At 35.4% G+C, this 8,816-nt stretch overlaps 1 non-coding gene across 1 annotated transcript; it reads right to left on the minus strand.

Moving 5' to 3' along the window:
• Positions 1-1,908: 1,908 nt before the first annotated feature.
• On the minus strand, positions 1,909-2,014 carry LOC122118436. The gene has a single exon (XR_006149359.1). It is a non-coding gene; the product is annotated as a U6 spliceosomal RNA (small nuclear RNA).
• Between the last annotated feature and the right edge of the window lie 6,802 nt (positions 2,015-8,816).

Below are 8,816 nucleotides of genomic sequence, written 5' to 3' on the forward strand. Positions count from 1 at the left end.
ACACCCACAAGCCCCACCCAATGTCCCCAGCCTAAATTATAAAGTTCGTTTTTCAAAATATTGTCTTGTGCATCTATTGTTATACAATGGGTCAAACTGTATTCCTATTTAAGCATGTTGTTTTTTCCATTTCCCTCCCCAAATTAGAGAAGTGTATATACAAGATGCAGATGCACCAACATCAAATAAATTGAAAACGGGGGTTATACTGTTGTGGAGGAACATATAAAAAAATCACATCTTACATTATAAATATGTGAGAAACAACAGCAAAAAAGAAAAACCACTTCTGTCTCTATCTTGGGGGTCATTTAGCTTAACATCAACTTATCTATCATATACACATAGCTTTTTCAACTTTTCTGCTTATCCCAGACATATACTAGTTATTGCAAATAAGGGATACCATGGGACCTATGTTTCTTTGGACTTGGCTTACATCAGTTAATATAATTTTTTTCCAAGTCTTTCCATTTCCTAACAAATTGGGCAATGTCATTCTTTCTGACGGAGGCATAGAATTAATATATATACATATATATATATACATATATATATGTATATATATGTAATATGTGTGTGTGTGTGTGTACACATATACACACAGAACATTTTCCTTTTTTGTTTTTTAGAGCAACTTAGTTTTCCACCTTCATCATTTTTTCAAATGTTTTTCTTGTGATTAAGTGGTTACATAATTTCCCAAATTTCACAATATTGTGGGATAGTGATGCTTAGTTAAAGTCACAAACACATTCTAACTTTGATGGAGCAAATTGTCTATCATGGTCCACAACATTTATGAGTTCTCTGAGCTTTGAAATAGAGTTATTTCTTCAATATGTATACTTCTTTTGTTTTGAAATATGTACATTTCTTTTGTTTTGCAGAGCATCAGCTGTTCCCTCTTTCCCACTTGTTCCCTCCTTCCCTTCAGTGACATTGAGTTGCTTATTTCATTTTGGTCATTGTCCATTGCAGCTGATGGATCCAGCTGTTGTATGTTTTTCCCTGATTCCCTCTAGTTCTGTGTCATCTTCCTGGTTTCACTTCAGTGTGCACATTTGATCAGCAGAATGGGGTTATTTAGTAGTGATTCAATCAGATGAGTGGAAGTCCTTGGTTTCTTAAGTGTTGTTAATTTTGTCATATTACCTTACATTTTGGATTTAAAATCCACTTATCACGGAGACCATGTGCTGTTTGTCTCTTTGCTTTTGGCTTACCTCACTCAACATGATTTCTTGTAGGTTGATTGATTTCCCTGCTAATGCCATCATTTTGTCCTTTCTAATGACTGGAAAATATTCCGTTGTGTATAGTTACCACAGTTTTTGGATCCATTCATCTCTGGTGGGATATATGGGTTGTTTTCATATCCTAGCTACTGTGAACAGTGCTGCGATAAACATGGAGGTGCATGTGTCCTTGAATATTGGTACCTGTTGTTCAGGATAGATGCCTAGAAGTGGTATGAGTGGGCCATAAGGAGCGTCAATATTTAGCTTTCTGAGGACTCACCAGACTGATTTCCAAAGTGGTTGTGTAAGTGTACATTCACACACACACACACACACACACACACACACACACACACACACACACACACACAGAATGTTTTCTTGACCCATTCTTCTACTGAGGGGCATCGGGGTTGGTTCCATATCTTAGCTATGGCAAATAATGCTACAATAAGCATTGCTGTGGTGGTTGTTTTAGTATGGACTTGTTTGTGATCATTTGGATGAATGCCCAAAAGTGGGATTGCTGTGTAATAGGGGAGCTCTATGTGGAGTCTTTTGAGGAACCTCCAAACTGCTTTCCAAAGTGGATGAACAAGTGTACACTCACACCAAGAATGCAATAGGCTTCCTTTCTGGCCACATCCATTCCAGCATCTGTTGTTTTAAAAATATGGAACGATTCACTAAGTTGCATGTCATCCTTGTTCAGGGACCATGCTAATCTTCTCTGTATGTTCCAATTTTAGTGTATGTGCAGCCAAATTGAGCACAGAACATTTTTTTATATGTAAAGTGTAATTACCCAAATGACCACAAACAAGGCCACACTAAAGCTACCAGGACAACTATGTTTATTGCAGCATTATTTACCATAATTGATTTTCTTAAACTACACAATTCAACACAAATAAGTTAAAAAGAATTGTGAAATTTTAGAAACATGCATTTCTTACATAAGCACACATTTAAGAATAAAGTCAAGATTGACATGCCAAAAACAAAATAATTCCAGATATTTGTTGTTCATGAGATGTGTAGGAAGAAGAATTCAATTATTCTACACAAGGCACCTGTCATAATGATCATTGCAGCAAATGTTAAGGTTTGTTAAAAGTTTTAATGTTTTAAATATGTTTCATTTTGGGATTTGCTTATATATGGCAAAATCAAGACTGTTTGCAGGTCATAAAATTTTTCGATAAAGTATATAATTTTTCTGGTAGTATGTACTAGTAAGTATGTACATTTCATAGTTTATAGAAACTTTACTAATAATAAGTTGCAAAGACTGTGTAAAGAAGCAGAGTGAAGAGGTAAAATTTTAAGTACACAGTTTCTGTTAAAACTTTAGGGCTCCCTTACGTTATATGTTTGTGATGAACAAATAATGATTTAAGCCACATACAAATGGTGAGATGAACTATAAATAGTAATCTTAGTGGGTAAATTTAAAAGCTACTCATAGCTTTATCCAGATTTAAATGTATAAGAATATGAGAAAATAGTAAAATCAACTGTGTACACTTCAAATACTGAAAACCCTGGTAATTGTTTTCTTTTTTATTTTAGTAATCATTAATATTTAATTATTGTTTTCTTTATTTATAGCATTTTTTCCTTGTTGTAATATAATACAAATTTTTGTGAGTAGTGATTAAGAGGTACTTTGAGAATATTATTGGGATGGCCATAGCATATTTTATAGGTGCATGTGAATGTACAAAGAGCAAAACTAAAAACAAAATACTGATTAAAAATTTTATCAAGTAGAGCCTGAATCAGGAGTGTTGATAAATGTCCACACCTAAATCTTAACCCTAAGCTGAAGTAGTGTTATTACAGAATTGAGGCTACAAAATTGTTTTGTTTTGTTATGTTTTGTTTTTTTTTTTTTGCTTTGGTTTTGTTGGTTGTGGGGCTTGAACTCTGGGTCTTGGGTACTGTCCCTCAGCTCTTCAGCTCAAGGCTAGCGCTATCACTTGATCCACAACACCACTTTCACATTTTTCTGCTTATGTCGTGCTGAGGCATGAAATCCAGGACCTCATGCATGCAAGGCAAGCACTCTACCACTGAGCCACCTTCACAGCACCTGAGAAACTGTGATTTAAAAAATCATCTGAACAATATTTGCTTTCTGCTTTGGGTTATATAATGAAATATGTGAACACATTTTTATATTTTCGTGAATTGTTATACTTTTAAATTTATACTAACTGCAGCCAATTTATCCTTTTCAAAGTCAAGAAATATTTCTGAGAGTTTGCTTCTGTGAAGAATGTTTTTGCATTTATAATTTCTTCTGAGTCATTTTTATTTTTTATCAAAATCATTTTATATTTTATGTTGATGAGTTATCATACATCAAATACCTTCAAATGTATATGTAGAGTCTCAAGATAGCAGTATGAATATTCTCATAAACCTCTTGTTTATCTGTTACACACTATAAGTATTATGATATTTTTCTCTCTCTTTCACTCTCTCTCATTTCCGCTCTTTCTCTTTCATGCTCCTTGTCTGCTACTTAGAATTTCTGCTGGTCTACTATTATCCTTCAGGGTCCACTGGTTTTGTGGGAACATGATAAGGACCATCAGTTACCCTTGCATTCTTTAAGAGTTATAACAGTGACGTGAAATTATTCTTTGCCATTCTAAATGGCAAAACAACAGATCTAGGAATTCCTTTTCACTTTTAGTACTATTATAAATTTTATCTCATACGAATCATTGAGACTGATAAGATACTTTTAGCCTGGGTCCTAAAAATTCTTTTTCTTTTATTATCAGTAAGTAACAAAAACAACGCTATCCTATGGAAAGTAGGCTGAAATTGTTCACAGGGATGAAAAACAAGGTAATGGGGGAAGTGAGTACAAAGGATACACCTCATATAGCACAGATACTTAGAGCAGTTTATCATGTACACTTTGTGATAAGGACAATGCGCTGGGAATTCTAGATTAAATCAATGAACACCTGATATATATGAACATATATTTATGTTTGTATATTTATTTATATATGCATATATGTGTATATCGGCCCATATATGTAAACATGAATGTTACTATACACACAAATACACACATATGTACACACATGTACACATGCACAAATGGAAAAAGACACATATATAGCAAACATAAATTTTACTAGTTGTTCAATATGCCTTAGACAGACTGCTTGGAAATAAATGTGTTGAAGATGTATTTGTCTCTAAGAATTCTTTTACCACTCCTCTTACCTCTTCCAACTTGTAGGTTTAGAGATATTCGACTTGAAAAATGCAGTACAAGTGATAGCAAGTCACTCAGAAATCTCAATAAGTATAGGTCATATGATGTCTCCCTGCTCACCATGGAATCCTTGCTCTTGTAGACACTCTCAACAGCCAAACTAGTAGGACAATATCCTTGTTAAGAATAAAGTTATAAGGCTTTAAATGGCATCCTTCCTTGGGCTCTTTTCCAACAGCCAGCATCAATTCTTAAGCAGATGAGTGACTCCTCAGAAGACTGGAGCGCAGGTCAAAATTTAACCAAACCATATGAAATATCTAAAGTGAGAAATGCTGACTGAGGTTGTGCCGATGTCCTGGCAACGAAAATAAGAAAAAAGAAAGTTTTTTATGTATTAAAATTTGAGAATAATTTGTAACCTGTCAATAAATGTGTAGAACACAATTATACCAGCTCACAAAAGATGATGTGCATTTAATTTATGTGCTTTTGGACTTTGAAAGTGTTTTTAAGTGTGTCTACACAAGTAGAATCAGCATGAAACAAGCCAGCATTTCTTCATTTAAGACACAAGGAAAGTATACAGGTTGACCCATTGGAACAATGAGATTTGCAAGATAATATTAGAGGGGGATGTACGGAGGTGTTGGGGATGTGTGAAGGTAAGGAATAGTAGGGGAAAAACAAAGGAGGTTGTAACAATGCTCAATAAAAATGTACTCATTACCTTACTTATGTAACTGTAACCTCTGTGTACAGTATCTTTACAATAAAATATATATTAAAAACGTACAAGGAAAACTTACTTATAGTAAGTTGTATTTGTCACTCAATATAAGTAAGGTATTGGTTTTAGGAGCACAGGCATATTAAAATTTTGCAAGCTCAAATTCTCTACATAAACACAGTTTTTATTATTTTCATTAGAATCTGCCCACAACCTACTGCAGTGTAATTTCTGTGAAAAATTTTACTACATTCTATGTTTGTAATGGAAAATAAAATATTTTCACTATCAACAGATACAAATTTATTTTATTTTTTTTTTCTTTGCCATTCTTTTTTTTTTTAATTTTATTTTATTTTATTTGAGAACATACTGTACATAGGGGTTACAATTACATGGGCAGGAAAATGCATACATTTCTTACCAAACATTGCAGCCTCCTCCTTTGTTTACCCTTCACCTCCCTTCCCAGCCTCCCCCCTCCCCCCCACCCAATCATACCTCCCCTACCCACCCCCCACCGACATAGTAAAGCTGGTTTTGACATGACATTTTGTACTTCTCATTGTTGCAACAGGTCCACCTGAATCCTTAAACGACTTGTTTTTCCCCGTCTCCTCCACATGTTATACTGACATCAATATAGTGAAAGCGGGGGTTACACTGTGGGGGAGGGACATACAAAGCAACAAAGAAATAATCTTATAAATGCGTTAGAAACACATGCATGAAAGAAAAAAAAACATTAAAATACATATTTGAGGGTTCGTTTTCCTAACATCACATTCTCTGACTTTTTCCGCTTGACTCATACCTAATACTAGATATTGCAAATAAGGGAAACCATGGGACCTATGTTTCTTTGGGCCTGGCTTACTTCACTTAATATAATTTTTTCCAAGCCTTTCCATTTCCTAACAAATGGGGCAATGTCATTCTTTCTGATGGAGGCATAGAATTCCATTGTGTATATATACCACATCTTCTTGATACATTCATCTATTGAGGGGCATCTGGGTTGGTTCCATATCTTAGCTATGGTAAATAATGCTGCAATAAACATAGTTGTGCTGGTAGCTTTAGTGTGGCCTTATTTGTGATCATTTGGGTAAATGCCCAAAAGTGGGATTGCTGGGTCATAGGGGAGCTCTATGTGAAGTCTTTTGAGGAACCTCCATACTACTTTCCAAAGTGGTTGAACAAGTTTACATTCCCACCAACAATGAAGTAAGGTTCCTTTCTGTCCACATCCCCTCCAGCATCTGTTGTTGTTAGAGTTCTTGATTTTTGCTGTTCTAACTGGAGTGAGGTGATATCTCAATGTTGTTTTGATTTGCATTTCTTTTATGGCTAGAGATGTTGAACATTTCTTCATGTGTCTATTGGCCATCCTCCTTTCTTCTTCAGAGAAGTTTCTCTTTAAGTCTTTCGCCCACTTACTTATTGGGCAGTTGTTTCTTTGAGGATTTGTTGTTGGGTGGTTTAATTTTTTGAGTTCCAAGTATATTTTAGATATGAGACCCTTGTCCGTTGTATGGCTAGTAAAGATCTTCTCCCAATCCGTGGGCTTTCTATTGATCTTGCTAGCTATGTCATTTGCCCTGCAGAAGCTCTGCAACCTTATACAATCCCATTTGTCCAACCTTTCTTTGATTTGTTGTGTTTCCGGGTCTCTATTCAGAAAATTTCGGCCTGAGCCGAGGAGACCCAGGGTTTCTCCTATTCCATCCTGTAATGTTTTCAGAGTGTCTGCTTTGAGTTCAAGGTCTTTGATCTATTTGGAGTTGATTCTGGTGCAGGGTGATATATAAGGATCTAGCTTTAGTTTTCTACATGTTGTTAACCAATTTTGCCAGCACCATTTACTGAAGAGGTTGTCTTTCTTCCATTCTATTGTTTTAGCTCCCTTATCGAAGATTAGATGGCTATAGGTCTGTAGGTTCATTTCTGCGTTTTCAATTCTATTCCATTGGTCCTGAGGTCCGTTCTTATGCCAATGCCAAGCTGTTTTGATTACTATGGCTTTATAGTAGAGTTTGAAATTTGGTACTGATATTCCTCCAGCAGTGTTCTTTCCGTTGAGGAGCGTTTTTGCTATTCGGGGTCTTTCATTGTTCCATATGAATTTTTGGATTGCCTCTTCTATTTCCTTGAAGAATGAGGTTGGAATTTTGATAGTTATTGCGTTGAATTTGTAGATAGCCTTGGGAAGTATTGCCATTTTCACGATGTTAATCTTTCCAATCCAGGAGCATGGGAGGTTTTGCCATTTTTTAAGTTCTGTGTTGATTTCCTTTTTCAAGATTTTAAAGTTTTCATCATAGAGGTCCTTCACTTCTTTAGTTAAGTTAATTCCTAGGTATTTTATTTTTTGTGGGGCTATTACAAATGGAGTTTCTTTCCTAATTTCAGCCACACTTTTCTCATTGTTGGCATACAGAAAAGCCATTGATTTTTGGGGGTTAATTTTATAACCGGCTACTTTGCCAAAGTTTTGAATCAGCATGAGTAATTTGGGAGTGGAGTCTATGGGATTCTTTAAATACAAGATCATGTCATCTGCAAACAGGGAGAGTTTTATTTCTTCTTTCCCTATTTGGATCCTCTTTATGTCTGCATCTTGTCTTATTGCTGTAGCTAGGCTTTCTAATACTAGATTGAAGAGAAGTGGAGAGAGCGGGCATCCTTGTCTTGTTCCTGAGTTAAGAGGAAATGGCTCTAGTTTTTCACCATTGAGTATAATGCTGGCTGTAGGTTTGTCATATACAGCCTTTATTGTATTGAGGAATGTTCCATGGATTCCTAATTTTTCCAAAACCTTCATCATGAAGGGGTGTTGGATCTTGTCGAATGCTTTTTCTGCATCTATTGAGATAACCATGTGGTTCTTATTCTTGCTCCTGTTGATGTGATGAATAAAATTAATTGATTTGCGTATATTGAACCAGCTTTGCATCCCTGAAATGAATCCTGTTTGATCGTGGTGTATGATTTTTTGGATGAATTGTTGAAGTCGATTGGCCAAAATTTTGTTGAGAAGTTTTGCATCAATGTTCATCAAAGAAATGGGTCTATAATTCTCTTTCTTTGATGAGTCCCTGCCTGGTTTTGGGATGAGGGTTATGATGGCTTCATAGAATGTGTTCGGTAGTGAGCTTTCTCTTTCAATTTCATTGAAGAGTTGGAGGAGTATTGGTGTGAGCTCTGCTTTGAAGGCCTTGTAAAATTCCGCTGTAAAACCATCTGGTCCTGGACTTTTCTTAGCTGGGAGGTCTCTTATTGCTTTTTCTATTTCAATGCTTGATATGGGCCTGTTAAGCTTGTTTAACTCATCTTGGTTTAGTTTTGGCATGTCAATATTTGCTAGGAAGAGGTCCATTTCTGTCAAGTTCTCAAACTTATTAGCATAAAGTGTTGAGAAGTATTCCCTTATAATGTTCTGAATCTTGGTTGTTTCTGTGCTGATGTTTCCATTCTCATCTCTGAGTTTATTAATTTGGGTGTGTTCTCTTCTTTTTCTGATAAGATTTGCTAAGGGTCTGTCAATATTGTTAAGTTTTTCGAAGAACCAACTCTTTGTTTTGTTGATTCTTTCTATAGT

This window comes from Dipodomys spectabilis, unplaced genomic scaffold, assembly GCF_019054845.1.
Source record: "Dipodomys spectabilis isolate Male_0828 unplaced genomic scaffold, ASM1905484v1 ptg000152l, whole genome shotgun sequence".
NCBI classification, from domain to species: domain Eukaryota; kingdom Metazoa; phylum Chordata; class Mammalia; order Rodentia; family Heteromyidae; genus Dipodomys; species Dipodomys spectabilis.